Source organism: Cupressus sempervirens, chromosome 8 (assembly GCF_028749045.1).
Source record: "Cupressus sempervirens isolate cs-2001-9-10 chromosome 8, ASM2874904v1, whole genome shotgun sequence".
Taxonomy (NCBI): Eukaryota; Viridiplantae; Streptophyta; class Pinopsida; order Cupressales; family Cupressaceae; genus Cupressus; species Cupressus sempervirens.
In genome coordinates, this window is record NC_143125.1 from 203,839,159 (window position 1) to 203,862,329 (window position 23,171).

Consider the following 23,171-nt stretch of genomic DNA (forward strand, 5'->3'; position numbering starts at 1 on the left):
ACATTTGTGCATCTTGTTTTTTTGTGTGGCATTTAAAGAAAGATATAGGTAGAAATAAACACATCCAAGAATAATAAGGAACTTTTTGTTGCAAAGGAGAAATTATTTCAAGAACATTTATATTAAAGCTTAAAGGAAATTTATTACATTGAAATTTGTATGAAGACCATGAGTATACTTATGACTATCATTTTGGTATATCCATTCAAATTTATAAAGCTAGTTCTTTAAAAGAGTTGACAATTGATCCTAGTGGTATAGTCATTTCTACAAAGGTATTTATAAATGCCAATATCATTTTGTGCAACTATATCCAAATATTAGAGATTTGAATGAACTAAGCCGCCTACTAGATTTCCTTTCCACATTGAAGAATGAATCCATGACACATGGGATTTCGTTTGCAGATGAAAGGAAAAATCTACAACACTAGGAGTTGACCCATAAGAACTTAGTTTATTATTATTTTGAGCATTTTCAATTTTAAAAACCACCAAATCAATTTTACATATATTTAGCTTTCAGATTTTATCATCAAATTGTAAGCTATTATTCTCATTAAACTTCTAAATATTTATCCTAATTTGTTATCCCTAGCTATTTATAATCTAGTTTGGTTTGTTCTTTGATTGTATGCACTACTTTAATTTCTTTCGATAAGTGAATTTACTTGATCAACTAAATACAATAAATAAAACAAAGATAGGTGCTAAGAAGAAAATCAAAATTAGACAAGTATACTTTTCAACATGAAAAACAGGGTTTGTTTAGTTTAGTTTTATGTATGGCTTGATTGTGTTAAGTTTGAAATAACACTTTGTGATCTAAAATGATTCTTTTATACTAAAGATGTCCTTCTAATGCTTTGATATTTAATGAGTTAAACTTAATTTTGATATGTGATGGAAACATAATGTAGAATCAAATTGGTTCTATTTTGGAATGTAGAATTGGGCACTATGTAAAATCAACAATTTGCATACAAAATTGAGCTTTAATGTTCTTTCAACCAACAATAAGTTCATCTCATATTTTGATATCTGTAGCCAATGTTAAGAGATAGTTGTTTTTAGGAGCACCCTTAGGGATCCTAGTAGGTGTGATTCATGTTTGATTTAGCTAGATTTTTATTATGGAAACTAATTATTGACTTGTGAGAAAATATTCCAATAATAAAAAACCATACAATATTCTTGTTTTCCACTAGTTAAATGTAGATCTAGATGTAGTAGTGAATTCATAGATTCATAACTCCTCTAAGGATGGTCAAAGTAGAAAATGAAAGATCTAGATACATCCTTTAAAGATGTGCTAAAGTGAATTAGATGTTACCCCTTTAGAAAACATTGTAAAGTTCATACTTTAAAGTAATTTTATACTCAAGTTGGTGTATAATGATTAGTAGGAAGATGAGAGAACATGTCTAGTTTTGAAACATGTAATATTGAATTGTAAAAGTGTATTTGTGTTAATTTTATCTCATGGTTTTGAAACATCGTTAGGATCAACTACATTCTCTTGGCCTTAAGGTTAATTAACTATTATTTATATATAATTTTCATCACGTTTGTCAAAAAATAAAATTTGTGACTTAATTTTATTATGAATAAAAATAATGTTTTATTACAAAATGTTTTCATGGTGAGATCATTTTGAGATCTAAGTTCTTAGAATATTTACCATTGAGTAATGGTTATTGCATTGTTAGATCATTTTGGGATCTTTCCTTTGGTATATTGACCAATCAAGTAAACAATGAATTTTCATTCATAACATGACTTTTGAGCCTTTTATTGTGTTGTGATGTTTTCCCTGGCTCTGACATTGCATCTCCTTTATTTGAATGGATTGTAACTTAGGAGCAGGTTCTTAGAGTAGGTATATGAGGTGGCTTCCAATGTATCCATAGCCTGTTACATGCACAATTATTATGATAGGGTAGATGAAGATTAGAATATATGTAGAAAAATGTACACACACATAAAAAGAATAACAAAGCAAGAAATGAGATACAAATAAGTGTGCTACAATAAGAAATAAAATAAGATATGGTTGAGTTGGTTCAATATGGAAATGCTATTAAATTATGTCATGTTCCACCTTGTGTGGCTCCTAATTTGTAGGACATTTTCTACACATTTTGACTTAGCCAACTTGGTCGATGGACCTCAACTAGAGATTTCATGTTGTTAACATCAAGTCAATATGTTGTTCAAAATGTTGGTTAGTATGGATACATGAATGCTATCATCTATGAAAACAATCTTTTATAATAAGGTTGCATGAAGTTAAAGTTCAATTTTTTATTTGATTCATAAGAAAATTATATTTAATATAAGCTAGGATTATAGACAAAAGATCTATAGTTTTAGTCAACAAAGTTCATTGGAGTAATGTAATTAGACACAATTTCAGAATATAATACAACATATTCTATGTATGATATAAATATGTTCGATGGTATTTTTATAACATTTGGCAAGAGTTTTGGTTGGAAGACATTAAAAAAACTTATTATCGAAGTTGGAATATAAGGTAGAGATCAAGAAATTTGGCTAAGAAATTAAATTGTCTTTCTAATTCAATTAATTTTAAATATAATATAACACAATCCTGTATGTTAACCCTCTATTATCATATTGTGATAATATGTTTTGGATAAGTGTCTATATATTTTCCTATTAGGCTAAGAGGACAAGTTAATTACAACAGTATACAAGGACATTTTGGTAATGCAAAGATATGATGATATGTTTTGGTTATGTTATAAGAGCTTTGTGTATGATTCTATGATGATATTTGGATGATCATATGTAATCACTTGTTACATAAGCATGTTCAAATGCAATATTCAAAAATTACTAATTAGATATTGAAGATACCAAAAAAGTCAATTTTAGTATAATATCTATAACTCTTGTATAGATTGTATATATTTGTATGAGTAGTGAGCTCCATTGTAATACAAATCCTAACATGGTTGATACCTCTAATAAGGTCTAGTCCTCCAAGAAGGACTCTTGTACTAAATGTATGTTATAGACTCCTAATAAGGTCAACACTCCTAATAGAGTATTTTTAGATTAGTGCATATTTTGTGGGTACTATCCTCACTAGGGTTTTACCTTGGCTAGGGTTTCCCAAGTTAATAATCACGGTATTATGAGTTTTATGATATTAATTACATTTATATTTTAGTTTATAGATTAATGCATGATTATGTTTAAGTGCTAAAATTTATAAAATTGGATTTACTTAGTTTTTAGTGTTGAATACTGATTCATGCCCCCTACCCACCTTAGTATTCTAGATTGTTAATAATTAATATATGATACAAGAGCATCTAAGTGTAAGGTAATCTTGCATGACCGAAATATTTATGTTTGTCTTTTCAATAAGGGTTTTTAGTATACAGTTGTTATTTAAGAGATCTTACTATTTTTATTAAGTTGGTCATTTGGGCTCATATTATTTTCATACATGGAGGTTCATTTTAGCTATTTTAGTCTACCACTAAAGTTTCATTGGAATACCAAGCATATTTGAGGAGTTATTGATAATTGTTGGTATTGGAAATGACATATAAAAACTTGAAACAATTTTTGATACCATGGATGTTGACATAACAGTCAAGTTTGTTATTAGTGACACACACTTATTTAGATTTTGGATGGCTACCAAGCTCATTGTACAATTTATAGTTGCTATTGAGTCCTTTGGACAAATCTTAGTGGTTACCAAACAAATACAGTCAATATAAAGTCCAACAGTTCAAACAAAGCATTTCAATATACACTAAGTTTTATCAGTGATTATCAAGTTCGTAGTTCATGTAATGCAAAGCTAGTGTTAACCGAGCTTATGGTGATAGTATTTACCATGTTCAATCATGGTAAACAAATGATTTTGTTTATGCTAAGTTGCACAGTATCTACTGAGTCACCAGTGTAGATTGAGTTCAAGACTACTTTGAAGGTGATCAGTATGGATTGAACTTCTATGTCTACCAAATGCATGATGATGTCGAGAAATGATAGTGGATGTCATGTTTTAGAACTTCACCAAGTCAGTCTTTAGAACCTAAGTGTCTTCATGTGGACCAACTTTGTAATATTGGTGTTAAGTTGTATGATGGTTGACTTTGTAATTATGTAATTTGGGTTGGTATATATATGTGATGTATTGCATCATATCCAGGCATGAAATGTAATGAAGTGTATGAAGCATATGAAGTAGTGTATGAATGTGTATGCAAAAGTGCATGCCATATTAGCTTAAGGTGCAACAAAGTCTTATCTATCATAGAAAGGTGACCAGTATACAAAAGAATCTCACTCAACAAATTAAGTTGTAGATTAGAGATCTACTATATCATCCTAATAGGTGGACAAGTTAAAATCCTCTAACAAGGTAGACTTAATAGTCATTTCATAAATCTCTTTACTGAGTGCATACTTCATTGTATGTTTGTAAAACTTCTAACAAGGTGGACCTAATAGTCCTAATTGCTCCTAATAGGGTAGAACATCAAAAGTGATCAATGTATGCCTTAACTAGCAAACTTTATGTTGCATAGTATTGAAGTTTTTGGGTATCATCCACAACCCAATTTTACTTTCTATTTGAAAGGTTTTTGGGCCACCAAATCATTGTATCAAAGTGTTATGGATGCTTTTATGTTTTTAGTTTCTCATGCATATCTGATGAACTAGATGCTAATTAAATTATGATCTAAAATTGTGAAAGTTTTAGAAGTTACTAATTCACCCCTCCCCTCTGAGTAACTTAGCATAGTCTTGAATATTTCCAAAAATTGGTATCACAGCTTTGTGGTTCTTAGGAGAAAGTTTAACAACTTGAGAAAAGATTAAGGATATGGGGATATTCAGATTTGACAAAGCCATTGATAATGAAAAGCTAGATCTAGAAATGGCCATTGCCCAAATCAAGAAAGCTAAGGAGAAACATTTCCATTCCTTGAAAAGAAGAAAGGAACTTGCAAATCAAATGAATGATCATATCTACATTGAAGAAAGAATTGAAGAATTTTTCCCTTCAAGCATCTCAGATGAAGTAAATGATGCAATCAAAGAACTCCTAGAAAAGAATGGTTCACTACAAGAAGTGAGGAAACTAAGAAGAGAGAAAGAAATCTAGTCAGTAAGGCTATGTGAAATCATGGAAGAGGAAAAAAAAACAAAAGAAAAAATGGAAGGTAAAGATAATGAGATTCAACATCTATTCCTCCAGCAGAATGACTTCATCAATCAAGTGACCAATGCAAATGAAGAAATCATGAAACTGTGATCAGAGAATGAAAGATTGCAGAATGATCTAAATTCTAAAAGGTAACTCAATGAAAGGATAATGAAATCCCAAGTAGACATGAATCAGTTGAATAAACAGAATCTCTATAGACAAAAGGGAAAAGTAGGAATTAGATATAAAGAAGAAGGTGAATCCTCCAAACAAGGTGCTCAAAAGAATCAAAGACCTACTTCTAATCATTGTGGTAAGATAGGAAATACATCAAACAATTGTTGGACTAATGGGAAAGAAAAATTCAATGGAAAATGTTACAATTGCAATCAACATGTTCATAGAGCTAATGAATGCAAAGAGAAACCAAAATTTGAGGGCAAGTGTCACAAATGCAAGAAACAAGCACACAAGGCATTGGAATGAAAAACTAAGACATTCAATTCAGGTGAGCAAATTATGAAAACAATATTTGGTTGGGACTACAACACCTAGTGTAGATGTTATTACTGTTGAGAATTTGGACACATTGGCATGAATTGTGTTAAACTTCATATGAGGAAAATAAATCCAACCAAAAGATGTTGAATCACTTGTACAAAACTTGGTCATCTTGTCAATAACTGTATGAATATAGGTAGAAAAGAAGATGAAAGGAAGACAAAAGTTAACAACATCTGAAAGAAAATGAGACAAAAATGGATTCCTAAGTCCACCAAGGACACTAGTGCAAGAAATGTTGGTCAAGTCACTCAAGAATTGGGTGACTCCACCACTTCAAAATAAGTTCTCAAAGGAGAACTAGAACTAGGCTATCAATATGACATCCAAAATAGTTCCAGTTGAAAGGTGTAAAAGATCTAAATCTATATTCAAGATACAAAAGGATCACTAAGAAAGATTGGCATCAATTATTATAGAGTTACCTTTTCTACTGAGTAAGGTCAGGTCATAAACTCTACTGAGCAAGGTCAGAAGTAACAAAGACACCTATGATTATCGAGTTTAGAAGACATCACCAAGTGATCAAAGAAGAATAGTGGATGACAGTCTGTCAAGCATGATGTCAACTCATCTACCTTTGTATCGAGCATTAATGACAAAATTTTATCAAAAGGCATGGAATTGAATTCATTTCTTACCATGAATTTTCAAGAGCTATTGCAAAGAAGTGATTTTCAGTGCAATCAAGTGATTTGGGCAAATTTACTAATTTTTTTTTTGAATTTCTCTTAGTTTGCCAAGTGAAGATGGAATCAAGCAGTAGCAAGGTGAAGAAAGAGTCTGACATGCTAGTTCATGGAGTTGAATGGAAAACAGAAAATTTCAATCTCACTCCCATAGTTGCTGAAACCCTAGACCCAAGTAGTGTGCAATTCTAGATTCCACCAAAGGTATTTCTTATTAATGACTTTTACACTCATTTCAAATGTGCCATTCAAGAAATTGGTACACCAAAGATGGATAATCCCTTAGGTCAACTATGTGTTAATAAAGTATTGGAGCTTGAGCCTAAACATTTGGAAACCAAAGGATTAACACATATCCCTCATATGCCCTGAGAGTTTCAAATAAAATGGATTAGATTTATCCTTAGCTGGGTGCATAATGGGTAGTTGTGGCTAGAACAACCAATTTTGATAACCCAAGAAATGATTCATCAAATCACTAGCCTCCCTATGCTAGCTAAAGCCAAAGAAAAAAAGTCTAAGTTAGGTAGAGTTGGAAAAGAAAAGCCTAGCTCAATGGGATAGTAGGGGAATGAAAATCAATAGTGTTACTGATGCAGAGTTAAAGTTCAGCATTCACAACATTGCACACAAAATATATAGTTCAAGTAGGTTAAACAATGTGTCATGCGAAGCCATGGACTTGGTGTATAAAGTAGTAAAGAACAATTTATCATTTGATGTTGTCGAGTTGTTGTTGAAATAGTTCAACAAGAATATGGAAAGAATTAGGACATCTAAGAACAACTTGTGCAAGTTTTGTTCACTATTAACGTGCCTATTATTTTATGTTCAAAAGTTTTTCCCATCTAAAGGTACTGTAACATGGAGAAAAGATGTGCCTGTGCCCTACCATATAAATGAGTATACTGTTGATATGGGTGAGAATTACAATAGCATCATGGACAACTACTTTGATGCATTCAAGGAGAAAATGAACAATAGGTTTAGAATTCTGAAGAAGTTAGTTAAGGATTATAAGGATGATGTATGTTTTATGGTTGATAGTGGCAAGGTATACATTTAGGCAGTAAGGCCTAGGATTGCATGGGCGAAACCTCTTGGCTATGAGGTAAGCATTGATGAAACAAAATATATCATTGAAGCCCTTGTCAATGAGCTAGTTGATCCTAAAGTAGCTTACTTTGGCACGTATTATGAAGCTATGGCTAGGATTGGACTTGAGATAAAGCTCCCTCAAGTAGTAAAAAAGGAAAGAGGAGAATAGAAAAATTGAAATCTAGCACACCTCTCTTGTTAACCAAGGGAAAAGGTGAGGATGTGGAGGAAGTAGAGAATGTGGAAGAATTTGAGAAATAAGAAGAACCTTTGAAGAAGAAAGGCAAGGTGATAATCACCAACCCAACCAACCCATTCATTGCATACTTTATAAGGAGGTCAAGGAAGAAGGCTAACAAGGAAGGTGGTGACATCATATTCAGCCGACCTCCACCCACCTTCCAAGATAGGCTACAGGAATTGAAAGTAGGAGCTAGTACAACCAACTTCAAAGCTTTGAAATATGAGACTAGGACTAAGGTTGAGCAAAAAAAGATTGAAGATTTGGTCATGGATAAAATGTGTCAATGGAAGTATTCACCTAACTAGCTTGCCTCATAGATTCATAGTGTATTAATGGATAAAATCAAACCAAAATAGGATTTTTCTAAGAAAACTGGCAAAGACATATGTGCACAAACCCTGAGGCAGCTTCTACTGGGCATGACAGATGCCGAGGTGAATAAGTCATTAAAGAAAAAAGAAGATAAAATGACTCTCAAATTCAATACTTGTTTAATTTTGATGGAAGATATTGAATATATTGTGAAGAATGCAACAAATACTTGGAAAAATGTCTATCATCTTCACAAGCCAAGTGGATTCCTTGTTGTCAAAGTAAAAGATGATGATGATGATGACAAGGATGAAGAGGATGGTGAAGAATCAACTCAGTTTGTCACAGTTGATTATGAAGAATTCGAGGACCAAGAAGATACTAAGGAAGATAAGGAAGATGATGAGGAAACTAGCTCAATCAAGATAGTTGTGGCTGTTATTGCTTTACTTCCTCACTCTCTAGGAAAACCATTGACTACATCAAGCATGGAGACAACTTCAAAAAGTTTGATTGTGGCTACAAGTGATACATCAAATGTCCAATCACTCTTTTCTCCTACTCATCTTAGCAAATCAATAATAGAAGTAACTTCTACTTCATCTATTGAGCTACATACTCATCCTTCTTCTTCAATCAAGTTAGCATCATCGATTATGGATATTAGTTACTATAATTTTGAGTACTTTAGTGGTAAGCACTCCAATTTTGTCTACTTCAATTTTGGATTCTACAATTTTGACATCATCAATTTTGGATTCCTCAAGTATTTTTGTAAGTATTCCATCAATTAGTAAAGTATCAATTTTTACTACAATTCCAAGTATGTCAACTATTGTTTCCATTCTGGATACAAAAGCAATATGTGTAAGGACAGTTGAGCATAAGGTTCAATCGAGCACAAATTTTTTGGGGAAAGGAAAGGAGATAGAGGAAGATATTGATTTATATGAGGAAATAGTAATCCCCAATTGGGATATCTACAAGCTTACCCTAGACCTAATGCAAAAATTTGTTGAACTCTTCCAGAAAAAGGCTAAACAACAAAGATTTATAGAGGAGAGAGATAAAGAGTATAAGATTATTAAGGATGCCAAGAACATTTTATCAAAGCCTATAAGAATTAAGGTTGATTCTTCTCAACCTATTTTGTATCTACTTGCAGAAGTAGTCCAAGATTGTAATGAGAACATAGATGGACAAGGCAAGCTAATTGAGAAACCTAAAAATAAATTTAATAATAAAGTGCTGGAGCACATTGCTCAGCAAATAGAAATTCATCAAGTAGAGCTTTCTAGAATTTTGGTCAACCTTGAGACATCTTGTTCAAATGTGTCATCACTTTTTGGTAAGCTATGTGATGTCTCTAAATTCAAAAAGGAAATAACGGAAAAATTATCCAAAGTTGATATAGATCTAAAAGCTAGTGCTCAATAGTTGCAACTTGATCCTAGTTCAAGCTCTCCACATTTAAAGAAGATCAGATTTTTGTTAGATATGTAGGCTAAATTGCTAAGAGAAGAAGCAAGGATCTGATAAACATTGATTGATATACATAATATGATCCTTCCAAACATGGATACAATGCAAAGACATATCCTATATTCAAAAACCTTAATCCATGATAATAACTTCTCTATTGCACATCATATGATAGAGCTATCTGTAGAGGTACAAATTGCACTCAATACATGCAAGATCTTGCAAGCGAATTGGGATAAAACCTTGGCATTTATTCTCAAGGTACACCTTGAATTATTATCTCATTTTTGTGTCTCTATGTAAATAAGTCAGAATAAATCTTTGGCATTACTATAAAAAATGGGGAGAAACACTTAGTATATTGTATATTGTCTGTATATTGTTTTGAGAGAGACACATAGTATGGGGAAGAAACATTCTATGGGAGAGAATGTATTTAGCAAAGGAGAATTTGTAGATATGATATATATAGTAGAAGTTTTATAGTATACCTTAAAAAATCAATTTTGAAAAATCTCAACATAGTATACTTTACCAAGCTAGTATCATGTGTTGATGAATATAAGTTATTCAATTTTGGCTAATAAGTTTTTTCTATCACTAATGCCAGAGGGGGATATTGTTGACATAATAGTCAAGTTTTTTTATTAGTGACATGTACTTATTTAGATTTTGTATGGCTACCGAGCTCATTGTATAGTTTATAGTTGCTAACGAGTCCTTTGGACAAATCTTAGTGGTTACTGAATATATATAGTCAGTGTGAAGTCTAGCATTTCAAACCAAGCATTTGAGTATACACCAATTTTTATCAATGATTACTGAGTTCTTAGTTCATGTAATGCAAAGCTAGTGTTAACTGAGCTTATGGTGATTGTGTATATCGAGTTCAGTCATGGTAAACAAGTGATTCCATTTATGTCAAGTTGCACAGTATCTATCGAGTCACCGGTGCAGACTGAGTTCAAAACTACTTTGAAGGTGATTAGTATGGACCAAGCTTCTATGTCTATGGAGTGCATGATGATGCTAAGCAATGATAGTGGATGCTGTGTATCAGAACTTCACCAATTAGTCTTTAGAACCCGAGTGTCTTCATGTGGGCCGACTTTGTAATATTGTTGTTAACTTGTATGATGGCTGACTTTGTAATTATGTAATTTGGGTTGGTATATATATCTAATTTATTGTATCATATCCAGGCATGAAATATAATGAAGTGTATAAAGCATATGAAGCAATGTATGAATGTGTATACAAAAGTGTAGACCATATCAACATAAGGTGCAACAGAGTCTTATCTATCACAGAAAGGTGGTCTGTACACAAAAGAATCTCACTTAGCAAATTAAGTTACCGATATGAGATTTAATTTTTTATCTTAACAAGTGGACTAGACAAAATCCTCTAACAAGGTAGACTTAGCAGTCTTTTCATAAATCTCTTTATTGAGTGCATACTTCATTGTATGTTTGTAAAACCTCTAACAAGGTGGACCTAGTAGTCTTAATTTCTTCTAATAGGGAAGATCATCAAAAGTTATCAATGTAAGCCTTAACTGACCAACTTTATACTGTAGTATTGAAGTTTGTGGGTATCATCCCCACCCTAGTTTTACTTTCTATTTGAAAGGTTTTTGGGTCACTAAATCATTGTGTCAAAGTGTTATGGATGCTTTTATGTTTTCAATTTCTCATGCATATGCGATTAACTAGATGCTAATTAAATTAAGATCTAAAATTGTGAAAGTTTTAGAAGTTACTAATTCACCCCTTCCCTCTCAGTAACTTAACATAGTCTTGAATCTTTCCAAAACCAGAGACTCTAAAATAGGGTAAAACCCTACCAAATGATGCTTGTGCAACAAAATATTATAGATCAAGTAGTGTTAATTCTAAAAATGGGTAATCATAGTCAATCAGAGTAATAGTTGAAAATTTATGATCATTGGAAGCTGTGCTACCTAGAGTTATGAAAAATGAAATTATTTGGTTAAAATATAATGTAAAAAAATATTAAAATAATAATATTTAGGGTTGGTTTGCCTTAGTGTCTTAGGCTAAAATTCTAGAAGCTTCTTCAGTGATAAAAATTTGTCTATATAAAGAAGGCACATAGGGTTGTCTAGGGCATTTTTGAGTTGTTGTTGGTGGCTTTGGCTTACAAAATGTTGTAAGGAAAACACCCATGTGGCTTTACATGTTGTATTTCTCAAATTTTCAAATTTTTATGCTTTTGGAGATACTAAGAAGCCAACTTTATATTCTTAAAACTTCTTGTTTTTTCCTCTGTTTGCTATGTATTTGTGTTGTTAAGGGGGGTATTCTTCATCAAGTGGCATTAAAACTACCATGATGAGGTACTATATGAAATGGTGACAATGTATACATGTCATATTTTCTTGGGAAGGTTGTGATAGTTTGATAGGATTTATTATACATGATGTGCACGTGAATATCTACTCTCTAACAAAGGATGGAATGAGACATAAGCTAAATCCATTGAAGGACTTAAAAGGAAATGTATGTAGTAATATCATAATATGTTTAGTTGATAGGGGAAAGTTCTTAGAAGGTATGAGACATGAACACACATGTTTTTCTTTATGATATGGGAGCATCTTGTGTTCTTGGGAAATCTTGCATGAACCAAAATATTTCCTTCACATACATTATAGTTTGTTGTTCATGGGATAACCCTTTCTATTCAAGGTTGTTTCTTTTATAAGGTTGACTAATTAATATGGAACTATCATTCATCCTTTCCTTGTATTTGTATAACCTAATTCCATCTTATTGGAATTTTATCCTTCATCTTTTCTTGAGGTGTGCTCTTTGTTGGCATATCAAGTAACATGTGGTAATTAGCTTCAATGAGGCTCATATATCTATGCAACATCCCATGACTTTAGGGGCCTCTTATTGGATCATGAGTGGACCTATCCTTGTATTTGTGGATGATTTTTTTCTATTTGTCTGGTCAAAAATTTCCTTTTGGTGTAGGACCTAATTTTTTGTAATAATTGTATGGTTTGTTAGGCAACCTTTGGTTCCAATGGCTATATAATTGAGATTTAGGATGTAAGTAAAGTAGTTAGAAGTGAGTAGATCAAAATTTATAGAAATTGAAGCTAGAATAAGAAGCTTCTAATATCAATCATTATAATTCTATTGTAATAGATGCAACCAAGTAGAGCTTTAATGCTTGGCATTATGTAAGAATGTTGTCTCAACATATCTACATTGGGATAAGGATAAATGTTTTTTCTTCTATATTTGTGTTGTGTTTCCATTTGTAAACCTAGCATGGTGCTTCAGGAGTGAATATTTGAGTAAATCCATTCCCTACCTTGTGCTAGTTGGTATTAGAGAAAATGTTTCTCTTCTTGTAAAGATCTGGGATCATGAAGAATCTTAATTAGATTGTGTGTAGGGTGTAAGACTTGGATATTGAACTATAACTTTAAGAGGGTTACAATTATTGTAGGAACTATTATCAATATAGTTTTAGGTAGATACCCTACTCTTATGGAGATGTTGAGACAAATTGGAGAAAGACCTAAAGTTGTTAAGACAACCTAGAGAAGATGAACAAGATGAAGAAAGAATCCTGAGAGATTTGACTATAGAAAAACATAGACATTCCTCTGATCCTTCTAGTTATTGTGAGAAATTGATACTGATGATTCTTTGGATTGGATCTTTGAGATGGAGAAATATTTTTATTGTGAGAGTACACATAATGACACAAAAGTGAAGATAACAATCAGTAAATTGAAGGGACATCTGTCTCTTTGGTGGGAACATTTATAAATTTATAGATAAAGAAGAAGAAAAGAAAAGAAATCAAGAATTGGGTTAATGGTTGGTAAATTGAAAAATAGATTCCTTCTTGCTGATTATCAAGTTCATTTATTGAGGAAAATGAAGAACCCAAGGTAGAAGGACATGGCCGCAAAAGATTATACCAAGGAATTCTATAGGTTTGATATCAAATCTAGACATTTTGATGATGAAGTTGAGAAAGTCTCTAGATACTTGAATGGTTTGAGGACTTTAATTCAAGATTAAATCAATTTTGTAAAGTTGGGAAGTGTGGAAGAAGAAAACCTTGAGACCTGAGGAAAAGTTAGCAAAGAAGCATGAATAAAGATAAATAGAAAGAGGAAGAATATTTCAAAGAAGCAAAGGTAGAACTAATGGTGAAAGTAGTAGAGACAATGAAATACAAGATAAAGGAATTAAAGAATGGAAAAAGGATAGAACTGAAAAAGGAAGAGGTAGTCACATTAGAGGTAATTATACTAGTTACTTTAGGAATAATGATAATGGTAAAATAGAAGACATATATTGGTTTTAGGGAACTTGTTTTAAATGTGAAGAAGGTTATAGGGATTTTGAATGTTTTTTTTTTGGTAGGGAGACATGAAATAGTAATAGAAATATTTTAGTTCAAGATTAAACTTTGGATTCCCAAAATGAACTATAAAATGGTGAGAAATTAGTGATTAAAAGAACCTTTTGTAATGAAGCATGGAAAGATGAACCTATTTTGAGGAAAATTCTTTTCAAGACCATATATGAAATTTTAGAGAAAATTTGAAGGTGATCACTGATAATAGTAGTTATGATGATCTAGCATACAAGGAATTGGTTTCAAAGTTGTAGTTTTAGAGGTTGGATCACACAAAACCTTATCACATTGCTTGGATAAAGGATGCACATAAATTACCAGAAAGTGAATGATGCTTTGTCAAATTTAAAATGGGAAATTAGTATGATGAAGTCTTATGTAATATCATATGTATGGAATGTTTTCATATTCTTTTGGGAAGACCATGTAAACATGATAGAGAAGATTTTCATTATGGAATATTGAATTAGTGTACTATTTAGGCTAATGGAAAGGGAATTCTTACTAACTTTGATAGAGAACACTAAGGAAAATTATTGTACAAATTTTAGAGTTTGTTTTTTTGAAGGAAATCACTTTATTGGAGACATGAAAAAGTAGAATATTTTATTTTATTTTATTCCTAGAAAGATAGAGAAATATGATGAATTAGAACATGCACATGAGATTGAAACTTTTTAATAGAATTTCAAGATATCATTTTAGATAATGTACCTAATGATTTACCACTTTTGAGAACTATTAATATTTGTATGGATTTTATACCTAGAGCTAGTTTTCCTAATAAACCACTAAATAGATTGACACATGCAGAGAATTGAGAGATGAATCTAAAAGTGAAAGATTTCCTTAAGAAGGGTTTGACCAGAGAAAGTTTGAGTCCTTATGTAGCACCTGTAGTATTGACACACAAAAGAATGAAGAATGAAGAGTGTGCATTGATTCTAGAGTTATAAACAAGATTATAGTAGTGTATGTATTTTACTTGCCTAGGATGACTAACATTATGGGTTGTTTGAGTGGAGAAAGAAATTTACAAAGATTAATTTGAAAATTGGATATCATTAGATTATAATTAGAGAAGGATATGAATGTATGTCTTCTTTTAATACAAATAAAGGTTTGTATGAGCGATTGGTTATGCATTTTGGTTTAAATAATGTACCTAGTACTTTTGCGAGATAAATCGATGAGGTCTTAAATAAATTCTTGGCAAAATTTTTGATCATACATCTTGACAAAATTATGAAATTTAACAAGACTAAATAAGAACACCTAATTCATATAAGACAAGTACTATCAATAATTAAGGAAGAATAGTTGTTGATCAATTTGATGAAATATTTTTTAATGAAAGAGGATATTGTGTACCTTGGTTTTGTGATTTAAGTTAATGGAATAAAGATACATCTTGAGAAGGTAATATCTATTCTTGAATGGCCTACACCTAAGAGTGTTTAACAAGTTAGATCTTTTCATGGGTTAGTAGGTTTCTATAGGAAGTTTATAAAAGAAATTAGTTTAGTGTGTAATGTTATGGAAAATACTATGAGAGGGGATAAAAAGGAATTCAAGTGGATATTTGGTGTAGATAAAATCTTTGAAACATTGAAACATAAGGTCACACAATTATATGTACTTTATTTTCTTGATTTTATTGAAGTTTTTCAAGTGGACTGTGATGCTAGTGGAAATGTAATAGGATTTTTTTTGAGTAAAAAAGGTAAGCCTACAAGTTTTTATAATGAGAAGTTAAGATATGCTAAAATGAAAACTCAGTCTATGATCAATAATTCTATGCAATTATTCCAGCTTTAAAAAAGTGGAGGCATTAATTAACACCTATGGAATTTGTGTTATACACTTACCATAAAGCCTTATAGTACTTGGGTAGTTAGATTAAATTTAATCAGAGATACATGAAATGGTTAGAATACATTAATAATTTATATTTTGTTTTGAAATGAAGAAGTGAATATTTAAATAAGGTAGAAGATGCATTGAGAATAACATGAAGCTTATTGAAAAAGATGAGAGTTAAAGTGCTTGGTTTTGATTTTTTAAGATTTTTTGTGAGACTGACCTTGACTTTGTAGAATCTTGGAAAACTTGTAAGAAACTTTTACATGATGAGAAGAAAAAGTGGATTTACTATCTCATTTAAGAGGATATGTTGTTCAAAGGAATTAAGTTGCACATACCTAGAGGATCCATGTCATATAACATCATTAAGTAGGAATATAGTGGAGGACTAGCAATATATTTTTAGATTGATGAAATAGAAAATTTGGTTGAGTGAAGTAGCACCTAGGCTAACTACTAGTCTTAGTTTCACAATTTGGTTTTTGGCTTGTACTCACCTTAGCCAAGTTAGTTGGTTGTGTTTGTACCTTAGAAGGTCATGTGTGTTTTCTCCTAGATGGATTTATTAGTCCCAATCCATTCTAGTCAATTTTGAGTTCTTTTGTTTATTATGTATTTGGGTTGTTAGGAAGAAAGATTAGGGGTATGGGTCTTGTATCCTAGAAGTCTAGGGAAAGTTTTTTCTTAAAGTTTAATTTGTCTTCTATGGAATTTTTACATATTTTTGTATATTTTCATTTGATGCAAAGTTGGGAAAGATTTAAATTATTGCAAAAGTTGTCAATTAGGTCAAAATGGACCAAATCATATGAGTTAATTCTCTTAGAGATAAATCATTCTTAGAAATCATAAAGAGGCCACAATTGACCTATTTGGAGGTTTCCAAGGGCTAAATATCAAAGTTTCTAGAGATGCAAAAAGTTGTCAGCAACTTTGAAAAGTTGCATATCATAGAAATGGAGGTGATAGTTATGATAACTTTCTGAAACCTTTGAGAAAACATATAAAAACATGAAGGAGACCCATTCCAAGGGTTGGATATGTTAGAATATATAGTCCACCAATATAATTGAGAGTGGTCCAGCGAAGTGGGGGTGAATCACTTATCCAACTAATATCACAATTATCAACCTTTTTAAACTTTAACCATATGAGCAAGATAACCATTAACCACAAAAATATTCTCATACAAAATAACACCACATATGTTAATTAGGGAAACCCTTGATTAGAGGGGAAAACTTGGTGGGGATGGTACCCACAAGATGATGTACTAATATAAATATTCCTTGTTAGACGATGGGCCTTGTTACAAGACTATGAATATATTCAATACATATGAGTCATTTTTAGGAGACTTTGAATTCCGGTTAGGAGATTACAACCCTTTTAGGAGTTGTGCCAACCCTCTTAGGAGTTGTGGAAGATACTTGGACCCACTACCCAAATAGCTTCAAGGGCAAGACCAATGAACCCACTGTCCAAATGATCTCTGTATTATTCCTTGTATAAGAATAGAAATGAAATGTACTTCCTTCCTCTTCTCTCGTTTTATCAACTAGACCTTTGGTCCTTTATATCTTGTAACTAGATCACAAAAATTACATCTGAGAGTCTATTGGCTTTCTTACACACATTGCTCAAATTTTTTTCTTGTTTTCATACTTTGCACTTGATACAATGATCACATACATATTCCCATTACAAACAAGGAAAACATCTTTCCTTTATATGATATCTTCAAAATAATTCCTTGAGTCAGCCTTAAGGCTTTCCTAATTAATTATAATAAGATAATTAATTAATTATAATTACAAATTTCAATAACAATAGCATTGTTGGCTCATAGTCTATACAAAACTTCACATGTGCAATACTAGGACTTGCACACTTGCTGATATCACCAACAGATTGTCCTCTATCACTATCTAACTACACATCTTCTTATTGTATCTCATATGTAAGATGAACAAACATTAGGAACTAATTTTCGAATACTCTATTTCTAAACTACTCTTTGTAAATTGGGTACAACTTCCATACATCTTTGAGTTAGACTAGTCTATGCACTCAACCATGTCAACATGACACTATGATGAATATGTCCATAATCATGCATCACCAAATAATCAAACCATTGTCTGTAAAACTAAGATCTTTTTCTATTAGTTAGCCAATCTTTATAAAAACCATGTTATGCTGACATCAATGACCAATAGAATAACCAATGCAACATATAAATACCCTCCAATGCTTAGGATATTCCCCCAAAGTAGTATCATCAACATTCATGCTACCAATCTTTGTAGGAGTTGATGAAATCTAACTCTAAAGATGCCTAGGATCATCTACATGCAAATAACCTATTGAAGGGAAACCAATGAAGGAAGAACATGGAGCTAGGGAAAACCCTAAATGGACATGAGAGAGAAACATATTGCAAAACAAGAAGATATGTATTTAAAATATGCAATACGTTATGTATTATGAAATACAATGAGAGAGCTCGAATATAAAGAGCTCAAGAAATCTTCTAGAATAAGCTAGAAGATGCTAGGAGATAAGGTTGACAACTAAGAATACATCCACATAAGGTGGAAAGTCCTCGAACAAGGTGAGAGGATAAGTATGAGTTAGAAGGAAACAAACTCCCATGTTGTCAACAAATCATCAACAACTCCTAGACTACAATAAATGCATTTACCTAAGTAAGCTTAAGTAAAATAGAATAAACAATAAATAAATAATTATTTACTCTAACACCCCCCCTTAAGGGCAACTTAGGGAAATTCCTTAAGCTCACAAAACTAAGAGAAAATGCAAAATGGGTCTCAAAAATGAGGCCATTTTAGGTACTCATGTACAATGTAAAGAAATGCATCCTCTAAAAATGGGGAAAGAGAGAAAACCACATGGGAAAAACTCTTCCCTAAAAAGAGGTAACCTAGTGAAGGACTTAAGAAGCCTCCAACTAGAAGAAATGACCCCACAAATAGGAACAAAAAGTGATCATGAAGAGCATCACTGAAGCATGAAGAAGCCAAAAATGTATCATAAAAAAGAAACTACTAATCTAAAGTACCACCATGAAAGAAGAAGGCATGAACAGAGTGTGTCTATATGGTAGATGATTCATCTCACCAAAATGCATAGGTAGCTAGCCATTGTAATCACCCTGTATATAGGATCAACCACTGAATACATAGCTCACACTAACAAACCATCAAAACATGGAAGCATTAGAACAATAGAATAACCCCCCCTTAATGTAGATGGGGTGAGATGATAGGCAACTAAAAAGGTGGGCCAAAGTCTCCTGCAAACAAACCAAGAACAAGGAGAAATATGAAGAGGTACAAACACCCATAAAGGCATGGTCAAAATAACTCTACATGGGGCTGATATCATGGAAGGCACACTCACTTGAAAAAGGAAGATGGCACAAACATGGCAACTACTATCCCCCCATGGTGCTTTATGAAAATAGTGTAGCTACAACTATCTCAAAAGAACGTTTGTTACCTCCAAAATGCAAGAGTGGCACTTTATCTTAGTGCATGTACATAAAGATTCTTACAAATGATAGCTACAATGATCAAAACAATAAACAATCTACAACAAAATAAAATATAGCCCAAAACAAAGGATCCCATACCAAGAAAATGATCCTCGGACCTAAAACACCCAAGATATCCACCAAGAAGAAAAAATTCCAAAATAATGTAAAAAGAGCATGGGATAGAATCTAAAGAAAATAATGGCACTTTTGAAAAGTAGACAGAACCATCTTTCTAGAAACATAAAATTTTCAAAAAATGGACATGGGATGGAAAAGAAAAGCTTGCTAAAATTAAAAATAAAACTTTGAATTTTAATCATAAAAGTGGGCAAAAAAACTACATTGAAACCTAAAAAATACCTACACTGATGTCTCGATCTCAAAACCAACTTTTAGGTACTTCTTTTGGATCAGAAAAATACCTCCATATGCTCAAGTTATGGCCAAAAAACTAAAGGTAGGTCCAAAATGACCCTAGATAGGTACAAGAAGGTGCTGATGTAGTGTTGATGTCATGCTAACATCAATATTCCATGATATTAAAATTGATGGCTTGTCAGCTATTGCAACAAGAAAAGAGGCCATGTGGAAGCCACATGGTAGAGGGCTGACATGGAAAGGTCCACATGGAAAAGTGGTATGTGGCACCCATGCCATGTTTCACCATGAAAATGTAGCTAACTATGTAGTGAAAAGTACATAGAAACCACATGGATAGGTGCTACAAAAGTGGCACTAAGGTTGTGATCACTGGTGGAGCATAAAAATAGAAGCAAAGATGGGTGGCAACAACTATCAGAGTAGTGGGAGTGATAGAAAACTCCAATGGTGGTGGTTGTACAAGGTGTCGCCATCGACGGAGCTCTGGGGGTGGGTGGCAGCAGGGCCGCGATGGTGTTATGGCCATGTAGATAGCTACGATAGCCCACAGGCTAAGTGCCAGTGGTACAGTGGTGGCCTCGCAGTGGTACAATGGTGGCTTGCTAGATTTTTTATATATTTTTATATATTTTATGCACTGTGTTTGTACAGAAAATGCCTCCAACTAAATTTTTTGGCCTCTAGGAGCCATATTTCCAAAATTCAAAATTTTTATATGGATCCTGACTATAGAATGCCTTCTGAATCCTATGGTAGCATTCGTTTGGGCCCAATATGCTCCAAAAAAATGCTCTCCCCTTGATTTGAAGAAAAATGCATAAATAAACTAGGGTTTGTGTCTCCAAATCGTAGCTTCAAAAATTTCTCCAACAAAAAGCAATAGGAAGGCTCTGATACCATGTAGGAGTTGATGAAATCCAACTCTGAAGACACCTAGGATGACCTACATGGAAATAACCTATTGAAGGGAAACCAAGGAAGAAGGAGCTTGGAGCTTGGGAAAACCCTAAACAAACACGAGAGAGAAAGATATTGAAAAACAAGAAGATATGTATTTACAATATGCAATATGTTATGTGTTATGAAATATAGTAAGAGAGCCCAAATATAAAGAGCTCAAGGAATCTTCTAAAATAAGCTAGAAGATGCTAGAAGATAAGGTTGACAACTAAGCATACATCCACATAAGGTGGAAAGTCCTCAAACAAGGTGAGAGGATAAGTATGACTTAGAAGCAGACAAACTCTCATGTTGTCAACAACTCATCAAAAATTTGTAGACTACAATAAATGCATTTAAGTAAGTAAGCTTAAGTAAAATAGAATAAATAATTAATAATTAATTATTTACTTTAACAATCTCATCCTTTAGGATTGATGAAAATATAGATGAAAAACCATCTCACTTCCAAGAATACCAAATAGTTTTCTGTTGTTAGTACTCACCAACATCAGTTGTCAACACAGTAAAAAGTCTCAAAACAACATGTGCATACTCCCACTTCTTCAACAACAATTTTTTACTTCACAATAAAAAAATCATAATATATTAGGTGCATATTCCTACATTCTTACATGAATCTTTCTAAATATCCCTAAAGAGATATCTCTCCCTCATTCATATAGTTCTTCTCCTCTATTGCTTAGGAGATGTTTTTCATGCACATTCTCTCAGCCATTGACATCAATGTCAAAGGCCTCAATGTTACAACATACCAATTGTTACATACTAATTGATAATATGATATTCCAAGTCTTTAACTAGATTGAGTGTCGAAAGACACTATTCAAAACCAAATACCAAGAGTCCTTAATAAGTCTTCTCAACACAGATACTCCCCCATATGGGAAGCATCAAAATTCAATCCAGTCTAATAATAGTGCTCATACCACTAGAATAATGAAATCTCTACATCATCTACTCAGAAGTAGGTAAGGGCATAACCCCAAGTATACCTATGAAGTACTCAAAGTAAAGATATCTACAATCTAATTTTTAGTACTCACATACTCCAATCTGATCTCCTTTTTGTTTCTTTCTCTCTCAACACATGATACTTAATAGATATATTCTTAGTTTTAGAATGTAATACATGATTCTCAAACATAATCATTGTACTTGTGTTATCATTGGTAAATGATAACAAGTTCTTCAAATTGAATTTTGATATCTTTCAACATTTGTTTCATCCACGTAACTTGAATATAGTTTTTTTCTACTGCAACATACTCTATCTCAATTGTACTATAAGAAATACAATCTTTCTTTTTTCTTAGCCAAGAAACCAATCTTCCTTCAAGAAATATTGCTCCACCACTGGTGCTCTTTCTATCATCCATACCATCTACCTAAACTATATTAGTATATGTAGATAAAGTGAAATCACTTGATCTATCATATCAAATTCCATAGTTAGATGTTCATTTAAAATATCTTAATATTCTCTTTACTATCACAAAATAATACTCCTTAGGATCATCTTGATATCTAGCTATATTTCCAATTACATTTTCTATATCTAGTTTAGTGTGAGTTAGATGTTGCAAACCTTTAGTCATGGATTTGTACTTCTTCTACTCTACTGTAGGTATCTCATTTTTTCTTGATAACTTGTGACTAGTTATTGTAGCTATAATAATAGGTTAAAAAATTTCTAAACCAAACCTTTTTAACAAGTATTTCAAGTACTTATCTTCTGAAATGAAAATACCATCTCTATTCTGCATAATCTCCAATCCTAGGAAAAACTCCATTTCTCCTATCATGCTCATTTCAAACTTGTTCTTTATTTATTTAGAAAATTTATCACTTGCTCCATCATTACCTCTAAATATGATGTCATCAAAAAATATTTCTATTATCAACAAACCATTCTCAACTTCTTTCAAATACAAGGTACTATCATCCGTAACTTTAGAAAATCCAAGCTTTTCCAAATAACTATCCAACCTTGCATACAGGTTATAGGTGCTTTCTTAAGACCATATAGAGGTTTATTTAGTCTACATACCATGTCTTTGTCTTCTAATAAAGGAAACCTTTTAGGCTTCTCAATATATATTTCTTCTTCAAGTTTTCCATTTAGGATGGCTGATTTAACATCCAGATGATAAACCTTGAACTTCTTATTTTCTTCATAAGCCAAGAACGTCCTTACTACTTCCTTTCTAGTTATAGGTGCACATGTATCCTTATAGTCTATGCATTCTTATTGTGAATACCCCTTGCATACAAGTCTAGCCTTGTTCCTCACAACTTTTCCTTGCTCATTCATCTTGTTTCTGAATACCCATTTGGTTCCTATCACATTCTTTTCTTTTAGTCTAGGAACTAACTCTTGTGTATCATTCTTCACAATCTAATCTACTTA